The 12,356-nt window shown below is 34.6% G+C and overlaps 1 long non-coding RNA gene across 1 annotated transcript; it reads right to left on the bottom strand.

Moving 5' to 3' along the window:
* Positions 1-9,722: 9,722 nt before the first annotated feature.
* LOC140182463 (uncharacterized) lies at positions 9,723-11,189 on the bottom strand. Its single transcript, XR_011878045.1, has 2 exons — positions 10,721-11,189; positions 9,723-9,997 (listed from the first exon to the last, which is right to left on the bottom strand). It is a non-coding gene; the product is annotated as an uncharacterized lncRNA (long non-coding RNA).
* Between the last annotated feature and the right edge of the window lie 1,167 nt (positions 11,190-12,356).

Below are 12,356 nucleotides of genomic sequence, written 5' to 3'. Positions count from 1 at the left end.
CTGTGGCTTGTTTCTTGCTTGACCACATATTGAGTTAGCTTCCAAGGAAGCAACACATGCCGGATGTGCTCCGTCTATCCACTCTATCTCCCGCATAATCTGCATCACAAAACCCTACTGCACAAAAGTCATCAGATTTAGGATACCATAACCCATAATCACAAGTTCCCTTAATATATCTAATGATGCGCTTAACAACCGTGAGATGGGATTCTTTTGGGTGAGATTGGAACCTTGAACATACACCCACACTTTGGACAATGTCCGGTCTAGAGGAGGTAAGGTACATGAGTGAACCTATCATTCCCCTATACCTTGTTTCATCCACATCTTGACCATCATCATCCTTTTCAAGTTTTGTGTTGGGATGCATTGGTGTACCCATTGCTTTAGAATTTTCTAGGCCAAACTTTTTAATAAGTTCTTTTGCATACTTTCCTTGGTAAATAAAAGTACCACTAGGAGTTTGTTTAATTTGGAGGCCAAGAAAGAAAGTAAGCTCTCCCATTAAACTCATTTCAAACTCACTAGTCATGAGTTTTCCAAACTCTTCACATAAGGAAATGTTGGCCGATCCAAATACAATATCATCAACATAAACTTGAACAAGGAGTATGTCATCATTAGATGCTTTAATAAGTAGTGTCGGTGGTACCCCTTTGAAATTGATTTTCCAACAAGAAGGCACTAAGCCTTTCATACCAAGCTCTTGGAGCTTGTCTAAGACCATAAAGAGCCTTAGTTAACTTGAAAACATGATTTGGAAACTCTTTTTGTTCAAAACCGGGGGGTTGTGCCACATACACTTCTCTATCAATAAAGCCATTAAGGAAAGCACACTTAACATCAATTTGAAATATTTTGAAACCTTTATGGGCGGCATAGGCAAGAAGCAATCTAATTGCTTCCATTCTAGCTACCGGAGCAAAAGACTCATCAAAATCTATACCCTCTTCTTGATCATAACCTTGGGCCACTAATCTAGCCTTGTTACGAACAACTTGTCCATCCTCACCAAGTTTATTTTTAAATACCTACTTAGTACCCGTTACCTTCTTACCATCCGGGTGAGGTACTGAAGGTTGTGGTAGGCTTAGAGAAGGGGGGTTGAATCTATGCCTTCCTTTTTTTTGTTGCTGTTATTACCCTTTTAAACAAATTTGTAATTTTGATTCTGTTTGAACTCAGCAGCGGAAATTTATGAGACAATTTATTTTTGTCTCATGAATATCAGAAAACAGAACACAGCAGAGAAGAGAAAAGCTAACACCAGCATATATCCTGGTTCGGTTGCCTTGTGCTATGCAACCTACATCCAGTCTCCTCCACAACTATGGAAGAATTTCACTATAGTTAACAGTATTACATACACCAATAACACAGGATTGACCCAATCCTTTCACACTCAAGTTCTAACCTAACTTGACATTGGCTATGCTAATACCTAACTATACCTCTTAGTGCTAACCCAACTAAGAAAGAGATACCTTACAGGTACAAGATACAAGACACAAACACACCTAATGAAATCTGAAAATAACTCTAGGCTTTTCTCTCAAGTGTTTCACTCAGCCTTTTTCCACTCATGGCTTTTACTTGAGTTTTCTCACAATGCCTTTTCTCACTAGAAATTACAGAATGATAAACATTGAAAAGAACATTACAATCAGTAAAACATGAAGGAGATTGACTTCATCAACAGCCTCTTTGCTATGTGAAAAACCAGCTTTACAAACCACTGATTTGGTTCTTCAGTATTGGCCGAATGCTTCTTTGATAGAAAGCATTATCCAAGTAGAGGAACTTCACAGGGAGTACTTCACAGAACTCAACTCTCAAACTCTGGTTTTCTCTCCTTGCTTTCTGAATGAATAGCAAGCTTCTTTTATCTCCTTACATGTTGCTTGGTTCTTCCTCCAAGGTCAACACCTTGAGCCTTGAGCTTCACCAACCCACAGATTTACTTTTTCACCTTAATCCTCAGAGAAGAAACTTTTCCTCTGACTTCGTCATCTTGACCGAAAGCCACAAAATAGTAACCATGGAAATCTTCTCATGGTCAACCAAATCTGAACCATAGAAATGCAACTTGGTCCCCAAGAATCTCTTGTGACCGTGGATTTGTAGCAGTGAAGAACAGATATCAACTTTCCCTTGAATGCCATTTTCGGATAGTGCAGAGAGTTGGGAAGAAGGGATGAAGATCTGATGCATGCAAGATGAGATGGATTACCTTTAACCTAAGCTTGATTTGGATTAGATTTTCTGCTTTAGCTTCTGTGCTTCAAGCTTAGATTTTCTCTTTCTTGCTTCTTTGGTTACTGGCTTATGGAGAAAGCTTTTCTTCTCTTTCTCTTTCTTACTTTACTGAAGTCTTGATGTGACTTGATTAGAGAGAAAAGGGACGTTGCTTTTGGTTAAGCAAAAGAGAGAGATTTTCATTTCTGAAACCAGATCGGGCTTGGATCGGGTATTGGTATGCTTGGCCCGATTTAATTTCTTTGGTTTCTTTCTTTGCTTTTTGCTTGGGCTCTTTATTTTGCTTTCAGCCCAATACTCTTTGTTGATTGCTTTTTATTTCATTTGGGCTATTAACATTTGGCCTGCAACAATAAACAATTAGTTAATAAGTAAATATAATTAATCAACACTAATTATTTATTTTGCTCAAAAATAATGTTTGTCATCACTAATTAATTTAGTTAATTTCTTAACTCAACAGGTACTAATGTCCAAACCTCATTCTTGTCAAATTGAGCTAGCTCCTCTTGCATGGCCTTGACCCATGATGGATCTTCAAGAGCTTGTTTGACATTGTTGGGCTCCATTTGTGACAAGAAAGCAAAGTTGTTAGGTTCGGTTTGCCTTTTAGTGGAGGATCTTGTTGTTACACCATGAGAGGGATCACCAATGATGAAGTCATGAGGATAACCCCTCATAGACTTCCATTCTCTAGGCTTTCGGACAGGTGTAGAGCTTTGATGAACTTCTGGTGGTCTCACTGTTTCAGTTGCTCGTGCCTGCTCAGGAGACAAAATGGAAATATCTCCTCCAATCTGACGAGACAAAACTGGGCTGACAGATTCTTCATTTTGCACAGATTTGGGATTTTCTTTATTTGTTCCAGCCTCTTCACAATCTGAATCAATATCCTTCACAATACTGGAAATTAAGTTAAAATCACAAAAAGTAACATGTATGGATTCCTCTATGATTATGTGCTCTTTAAGATAAACTCTATAGGCCTTGCTTGTGGTGGAATATCCAACAAACATTCCTTCATAGGATTTTGGATCAAACTTTCCAAGATTTTCTTTATTATTAAGCACAAAATATTTGCATCCAAAAACATGAAAGTACTTAAGATTTGGAGGGGTTCCTTTCCATAGCTCATAAGGGGTTTTCTTTAACCCTTTTCTAATGATTGTTCTATTCAAAATATAACATGCTGTGTTCACAGCTTCAGCCCACAAAAATTTAGGAATCTCATTCTCACATAGCATAGCCCTAGTCATCTCTTGAAGACTTCTATTTCTTCTTTCAACCACCCCATTTTGTTGGGGGGTTCTAGGACAAGAAAAATTATGAGAAATTCCTAAGTCATCACAGAATTTTTCAAAATCTTGATTTTCAAATTCTCTTCCATGATCACTTCTCAAATGGGCAATTTTCAAATCCTTTTCGTTTTGAATTTTCTTGCAAAGAGTGGAAAAGGCTTGAAAAGCATCATTCTTATGAGCAAGGAAAAGTACCCAACCAAATCTAGAGTAATCATCTACCACCACAAGACCATAGAATTTACCTCCTAAACTTTGAGTTCTAGTAGGACCAAAAGGATCAATATGTAACATTTCTAATGGCCTCTTGGTTGAGATTCCATCTTTTGATTTAAAAGATGATTTTACTTCTTTGCCTAATTAGCAAGCATCACAAGTAAGATCCTTTTCAAACTTAATATTTGGAATTCCTCTAACCAAATTATTTTTGACTAGCTTAGAAATTTGGTACATGCTAGCATGACCCAACTTTCTATGCCAAAGCCATTTTTCAGATTCAAGAGATGTAAAGCATGTTACATTTTGTTCCTTTAATTCCTCAAGAGTTAATCCATACACATTGTTACACCTTTTGGCTTCAAATAAAATATTCCCAGTTTTCTCACAAACAACCAAACAAACAAACTTCTTAAAAAATAACTTCAAAACCCAAATCACACAATTGACTAACACTAAGCAAATTATGTTTCAAACCATGTACAAGGAGAACATCATTTATACAAGAAGAAAAATTTTTACCAACTTTTCCAACAGCCACTATTTTTCCTTTTGCATCATCACCAAAAGTGACAAGTCCTCCATCATATTCATCAAGCTTTATGAAGAAGGTTGTCTTTCCGGTCATATGCCTAGAGCATCCGCTGTCCATATACCACATATTTTCTTTCCGTTTGGATGCTAGGCACACCTGATCTATGTGATCTGCCATGAGACATGGTTGTGACTTGGTCTCGGTTTCTTCATCATCATCATCTGAGTCATTCTCCAAGTCTTCCCATGAGGCCATCAGTCCCTTCTTCTTTCCTCTTTTCGGCTTTTCCTCCTTCTTTAACTTGGGACAATCAGATTTGAAGTACCCCATTTCCTTGCAATTGTAACATGTTACTTTGCTAAGGTCTTTCTTCATCTTCCTTGAGCTGCTGCCTTTGCCTTTGAGCTTCACCATTTTCCTAAATTTTTTTCCAAACAACACAAACTCATTTTCAGAAGAGTTATCACTAGATTCATCATCCAGAGGGTTAGTCACAGAAGAAAAAGCTATTCCTTTCCTTTTTAAATCTTTTTTCAAATAGATGTTTTCAAAAGCAAGAAGATTTCCTCTCAAATCATCAACTGTCATGGAATCTAAGCTACTGCTCTCAGAAATAATTAAAGCTTTTGTTTCCCACTCTTTTGTAAGACATCTCAACACTCTTCTCACTAGCACAGATTCAGAATGTGTAATTCCCAGAGCATCTAAGCCAACAATGATGGCGTTGAACCGTTCGAACAGTTCATCAATGGACTCTCCTTCCTTCATTGCAAACATTTCATATTCTCTGTTCAACATGTCTGTCCGAGTTTTCTTAACAATGGTGGTTCCTTCATGAGTGATTTGTAGCTTGTCCCAGATTTCCTTTGCCGTTGTGCATCGTGATACCCGTCGGTACTCCTCAAAGCTGATAGCACAGTTGAGCAGGTTTACTGCCTTGGCATTTAATTCTACTTTCTTCCTATCTTCCTCGGTCCATCTTGCTTCTGGTTTGAGAGAGACTACTCCTTCAGCACTTGTAACAGTTGGATATTGAGGTCCTTCCAAGATGATTTTCTATAGTCTGTAATCCACTGCTTGCACAAATATCTTCATCCTCTCCTTCTAATAGGTATAATTTTTCCCATTGAAAAGAGGAGGTTTGTTGCTTGATTGTCCTTCGGTCAAATTGTAGGACACCACATTTGAGCCACTGTTTTCTGCCATGAGGATCTTTACTCCAAGCTGCAAAGCTTGATCTCTTTGAGACAAAGCTCTGATACCAATTGATGGTTTCAGTGGCTAAGAGAAGGGGGGGTTGAATCTTAGCCCCCTTTTTGATTGCTAACACGTGCTGAACTTAGAGGAGACTTTTCTGTTTTTAGCTCGTCCCTAGCCACGAGACTTTTTCATTTTGTCTCGTCACTTGGCACGAGACATTTTTGGTTTTTTGCTCCTGTGCAGTAGAAAACAGAAATGAAGTAGGAGAGAAGGAAGATTACACCCAGATATATCCTGGTTCAGCTGCTAAGTGCAATGCAGCCTACATCTAGTCTCCATCACAACAATGATGGAATTTCACTATAATCAACCAGATTACAAACTGTAAAGTGCTAACCCAACTTACAAGGGGATTCCCACAGAATCATGAATCACAACATAGATGAACAAAGGAACTCTAAGACATCTATGGCTTTTTCTTTTAATTTTGCACTCTCTGCCTTTTTTCGCTCTATGGATTTTTCATACAAACCTCACTGTTTGCCTTTTTCCATGAGACTCAAGACATGACAAAATTAAACAGAAAAATACTAAACAGAATACATTGAAGGAGAAGAGAAACTGCTAGCTTAGGTAGCTCTGAGACTTCTGTGCCTTGCACTCTCAAATCTTACTCCTTGCTCCAAACAGTGGCTGTTCTCTCTTTTTAAAGAAGAGGGAAGCCTCCACATTTGAAGCCAACACCCAAACCAACTTCTTCCTCCTTCAACAAACAGAACCGGTTCGGCCACATAGAGAGAGAAGAGATAACCATGCAAAACCCAACATGCAATTACCTCTGGTCCTTTCTTGATCATCACCCTTCATCAATCCGAGCTCTCCATCCTTGGCTTGCTCTCCAAGATGAATTTCTGGCCCTTGATGCTTCATGATGATAATGACTTCATCTGCTTCAATCTCTGCCTCAACCATCACTTCGCCACTCTAGCTACTTCCTGTGGTGGTTGAACAGAATCAAAGACAAGCCATCCTTCAAGAATCTCCCTTGCTGGCCGAATCTTTACCTTCCATTTTTGAGCATGAAGAGCTCAAGATAACCTCACCAAATCTAACCACATTTGGTGAATATCTCAGCCACAGCTCATTTTTATTTTTTTATGTTTTCTTGCCATCATTGTGATGGTCTTGTAGCTTGCCTTCCCTTCTTTTTGATAGCTCAAAGTAGCTTCCATGGCTTCCATAATTTCTGTTGAAGTGACCGAAGAGAAGAAAGAGATGAGAGAGAAGATAAAGTGGAACTAAAAGCATGTAATGAGTTTGAATAAAGTAAAACAAGCTGAATTAATTCCTACTCCCCTTTCTTTCTTGGTGGCGTGTAGCATTAATGAGCCATCAAATCAATTGTATAATCTCTCTCATGTTTCCAAGGTCTGCAATAACTCCAATTAATAAAATTTGGATTCCATCAAAAGATAAAAGTGATATCCGTTGAAGCATGCAGCACATAATCAAAGGAATGGGTTTCTTTTGTTAAGTGAATAAAATAATATTGTGCCCCATTTTCTTTTAATTTCAGACCAAGCATTTTTTGTCTCATACCAAGACCTTTAATTGGGCTTGTTATCACAATTGCTAGCCCATTTAATAAAACACTTGTTTCAGCCACCATCCTCATAATAATTTTAACATCAAGGCTGAATGTTGATTTTATTGGGCTTGGGATCTCTTCTTTTCATTTCGGCCCAAATATAAAACCTGCAACACAAAATTATTAATTAACATATGTTAAATAAAAATTAAATTAATAATTTTGTAATTAATTATTTTAATAATATTTAATCATCACAAATATTAATTTAGAGTTTTCCAAACTCATCAAATTACAAATTTAATAATCAAATTGTATAACATGACACTCTCTAATTGTAATTAAAATCAAATTAAAATTAAAATATTAAAATTCAAAGCTATATTACTAATTTGAGTAACAACCAAAATGTGTTACATGACACTTTTTAATTAAACTTGAGATAAAATATTTTCCTCTAAAATTAATAAACTCCCTTTCTCTATCATTTCCACTATATATATATAACTTATAATTTATAATTTATATTTTATATTACTAATTTGACAAATCAAAATATGTCACGAAATATTCTTTTATTACAATTAAAATAAAATATTTTCTTCCAAAATTAACAAATTTCATCTCTCCTTCTTAATCTTTCTCTCTCTTTTCTCTCTTATTCTCTATATCTCTCTACCTTTCTCTTTTACAAAAAATAAATTTAATAAAATAATATAATTCAAATAAATTCATAATTATAAGAAATGCATTAAATTTAAAATTAAATATAACTAAAAAATAATTGTGTAATATTATTACATAAAAAATATATTACTATTATAATTATTATATACATACTTTTTAGTTTTTTTTATTAAGTTTTAAATTTTCACCACTTATCTTTTTACTCTATATTTTTAAATTTTTTTCTTTCAAATATTTATTATCTATAATTTGAAGAAAAAATCCTAAAAATGTAGGATGCACAGACAATCCATTTATGTTCTAATTCTAAAATTTTACAGAATCTGTTAGTTTAGATTGAGATGTTTTTCTAGTATCATGGCAATTTAGTTGCCCACACTCTAAAAATGCACACAACAAAATTTTAAAATCTTTTTAGTTTAAAAAAAAAATCATTGCTATTATATGTGTAATTTATAATGCACCACATAGGTCTTATGCACATTATTTATATTAGAACACCTTTGTTTATACTTTTTGAACTTTGAACCTTTATCTTCAATTCTTGAATTTTACATACAAGCATCTCATATAATATGATTAAGTAAGTATAATTTTAACTAAATAAAAATAAAATATATATGTAATAAAATCTAAAAATAAAATGTATATGTAATAAAATGCCACAAATTACTATTTTTGAAAAAAAAATATTTTTTAAGAAAGTTAAAGACTTCAGGTTAAACAAAGAAATAAAGATAGAAAAAAAATGGAAAAATAGAAAGTCAGGTTTATATATTGAAGTTTACATTAACATAAGTAGCCTTAACTTCATTCTTATTTTGTTGTATAGTTAATTCATTTGTCTCATTGTTACTAAAACATCTGTGATGTACACTCTGAACATTACTTTCATTATTGTTTTGGTGATTTGTTTCTTCTTGATAATAATCCTATAATATAATAAAATATATTAGACAATATTTAAATAAATAAGTAAAAAAAATTTAAAAATTTTGATAAAACAAAAAATTAAAATTACTTTTACATCATTCAGTTCATCACTCGATTAGTGATGATCAGTATGTTGGATGCTTCTATTGCATAACTCTAGACACCTTTGAATCGTATGATCACGACGTGTATAATGAGAACACTTACGAGATTTTGTCACTCAATAATTATTTTGACGAGGGGATCCTTTTGTCTTCACAACAACTGGGCCACTGACCAAACCCGCATTACAAAGAATCTTGGAGTCAGGATTACATTTCTTTTTAAACTTTTAGATTAGTCCAAAAATATAATCTCTAATCTCCATGAAGTCATCTTAGTTCTTTGATGCCGACTCACACAATGTGAAACACAATGTTGCTAGAGCACCATATTTAATACCAGCAATATTTTCAGAGTCAATATCCTCGGATGTCACAACTAGAAAATTGCTTAATACAGACAGATTTACAGATAGATTTAGGCTTTATTACAGACAAATTTTTGGTTATCGACGAAATTACTGACAGATTTTGTCCCTCTGTAAAGTCTCGTCGGAAATTATTTACCGACAGATTTTTTCTGTCGGTAATTTACCGACAGATTTTTATCAGTTACTGACAGATTTTTCCTCGGTAAATTCTCGCCTCCATTTCCCTGGAATGTCAAACTTTCGACGAATTTTTCGTCGGTAATTAGAGACAGATTTTTCGACAAATTTTCCGTCGGTAATTAGAGACAGATGTTCCAACGGATTTTTCGTCGGTAATTGAAACCTTGGAAAACCATTCCAAACTCTGAATATAGACAGAAAATCAGTCTGTAAATCCATCGGTAACGTAAAATAGAATTTTTTTTAGATTTTTTCATTGCAAAATAAACCTGTTTTCATACAAAATAAATATAAATTTAATAAATACAAATTTTTATCTAATTTGTATTCGAATATTTATAATATTTCAAAAAATAAACAAATTTATCGTATTATCAAACTAAAAGAAAAGTAATATAAACACGCAAGTCAATATAATTCAAAACATAAATAATGTGTATTGATACATCAACTATAATTCTGAGTATATTGTTCAACCATACTAAAACTATTAGTTATAGTCTTCGTGTTATCTTCATCCTCATCATCATAGTCCTCATCTGAAGAGATTGAGGATGGCAGGAGTGGCGGTGGTAGTGGAAGATAACTAGATAGTTCTTGTGCACATCATTCCGGCAAAGAATAAGATCCTAAGCAGTAGAATGAATGCATTGTTAGTTAGACCTAGCACTTGTAGAGTTTGTAGTAATTACGACTACTTATCAACCAAATTGGAAACTGAAGAACAAAAAGTACAATAAAGTTCAGGAAAATGATGTGTTATTAGTTGTTACATACAGATTATGGCATGTTTTAGTTTATAGCAACAGAAATGAAGAATGAAAATTATTTACTTATTTTGCAAATTGATACTCATCTAGACATTACACACCAACCTGGACTCAATCCTGTGTCACACTTATACTGTGTCACACTCATTCAAGTAGACTTCAAGCTACCATGTTAGAATAACATGTAACTGAGTAAATTTTGTCTGAATACCCATCATCCTTACCAACAAAAATTCATACGTTATAATGACACAAGTGAAGTACCAATATCTACCGAACAAAAGACAAAGATATCTACTGTGATACACAGCCAAAATGAATCTGGAACTTCTCAGAAATCAATCCTATAAGATTACTTCTCAGTACTCTGGAAACAATTCAACAATTGAGGATCAAAAAGGCATTGCTATCAGCTTTCTCCCATTGCTAAGAGCATTTCTTAGTGAGGCATTATTAACTCATAAAATAAAAAAAAAAAAGAAAAAAAAAAGATGCAAGCCAGGGTCAGGGGATTAATATTGAACTTTTTTTTTATGGATTAAATTTTAATATGAGCAATATAAATATGTAAATGAGGCTTACCCCAGGAAAGCCTAACTCGTATAGGCTGAAGCCAACAAGTGCGACTGTGCAACCAAGGGAGCTACTGAAAGAGGACTTAAGAACCTGGAGATACAAGTTGAACTTGCATCACTTAAGAAAATTTCCAGGGTTTTTAATAATGAAAATTCTAGATCTAATAATTGAACTTAGGCTTAAATATTAAATAATCAGTGGAATCAAATTAATAATAGTTGTGTGTTTTATGATGGTCACCACAGGTTGTACTTATCATGAGGAAGCATAATCTATTTAAAAGCAAGAAGGAGAGTAAGTCCCTTGCTTAAATATTAAAATAGATATATTTTCACCCTTGCCAACATTGGATCATGTGTTTTATTGGGAGAGTCAGCAGACACTTCACTTTCTGTTGAAGGAAGAAAACTTATATCACAAAATTAGATATATAGAAGATTATAGACGGTGACATTTTGCGCAAAAGCAGAGTTAACTTTCTGCTAACATGATGCTAACTAAAGAGGGAAGGAAATGCCATAAATTATTAATAATAACAATAACAATAAGCATAATATTTGAGTCCTATTAACTATTAAGGATAAGAACAGAGTGTGGTAAAGGCTGATGAAGAGACTGATAAAAGTTGAAAAGGCAAAAAAGCAAAGGCGCAGAGATAATTTAACTATTTAATAATAAATTGATATGTATGTACAAAAAATTTAAGAATAATGACTGGTGCACAAATCCCCACACTTTGTACAACTGTACCAACAAGTGCACTGGGTTGTTCAAGTAATACCTGAGCGAGTCAAGGTCGATCCCACGAGGATTATGGTTTGAAGCAAGCTATAGTTATCTTGTAGATCTTAGTCAGACAGATAGAAAGTTGTTGGATTTGGTTAAAAGTATAAAAGGAATAAAAATGGAATTACAAGGTTTGATTATAAGAAGATGATAAGAATATGGTTAAGGCTTGGAGATACTTTGTCCTTCTGGATTAACTCTGGTCTTACTGTCTTCTTCAATTGTGAATGATTTCTTCTATGGCACGCTGTATGTGATCAACGCCGTATGGTCGCGATCGCCAATCTTCTCCAGATCTAAACCCCAGGGTTAGTGTGGATCCATTCTGATTGAGGGTGAGGCTCCTGCAGTCCATTCTCCTTAATGATCCTACTCAAAACGTCACAGACAAGGTCGGATCTTCCAGATCAGAGAATGCTGCGCCTTTGGGTTCTAGCCTCTACCACAGAGATCCTAATCTCCCCATACCTCGACTGAACTGGTGTCTCGAGAAGTCCCAACGAAGTCGTGGATTAGCCGTCTAAGAGATGTATAATCAAGTTGGCGGTTTGATGCTTTCTAGTTACGTATTCCCACGAACCCAAGAAGAACATGGGTGGTTGTCAGGCACGCTGTCTTAGAATAAAGAATGAAGATGATTGTCACGGGTCATCCCATTCATCAAGTTGAAGAATGAAGATACATCTTAAAATTGAATCAAACACGGATTGAAAAGAAATAGTAATACTTTTATTAATCCATAAAATTCAACAGGGCTCCTCCCCTAAACCTAGGAGGTTTAGAAACTCATACTGATAGAAAACACAATAATACACGAAAATATGGCATAAAGTCCCTTATGATTATGTAAAATATC

This window comes from Arachis hypogaea, chromosome 19 (genome assembly GCF_003086295.3).
Source record: "Arachis hypogaea cultivar Tifrunner chromosome 19, arahy.Tifrunner.gnm2.J5K5, whole genome shotgun sequence".
NCBI lineage: Eukaryota > Viridiplantae > Streptophyta > Magnoliopsida > Fabales > Fabaceae > Arachis > Arachis hypogaea.
The sequence above is the reverse complement of the archived record's forward strand: the minus strand, read 5'-3'. Positions and strand labels throughout refer to the sequence as shown.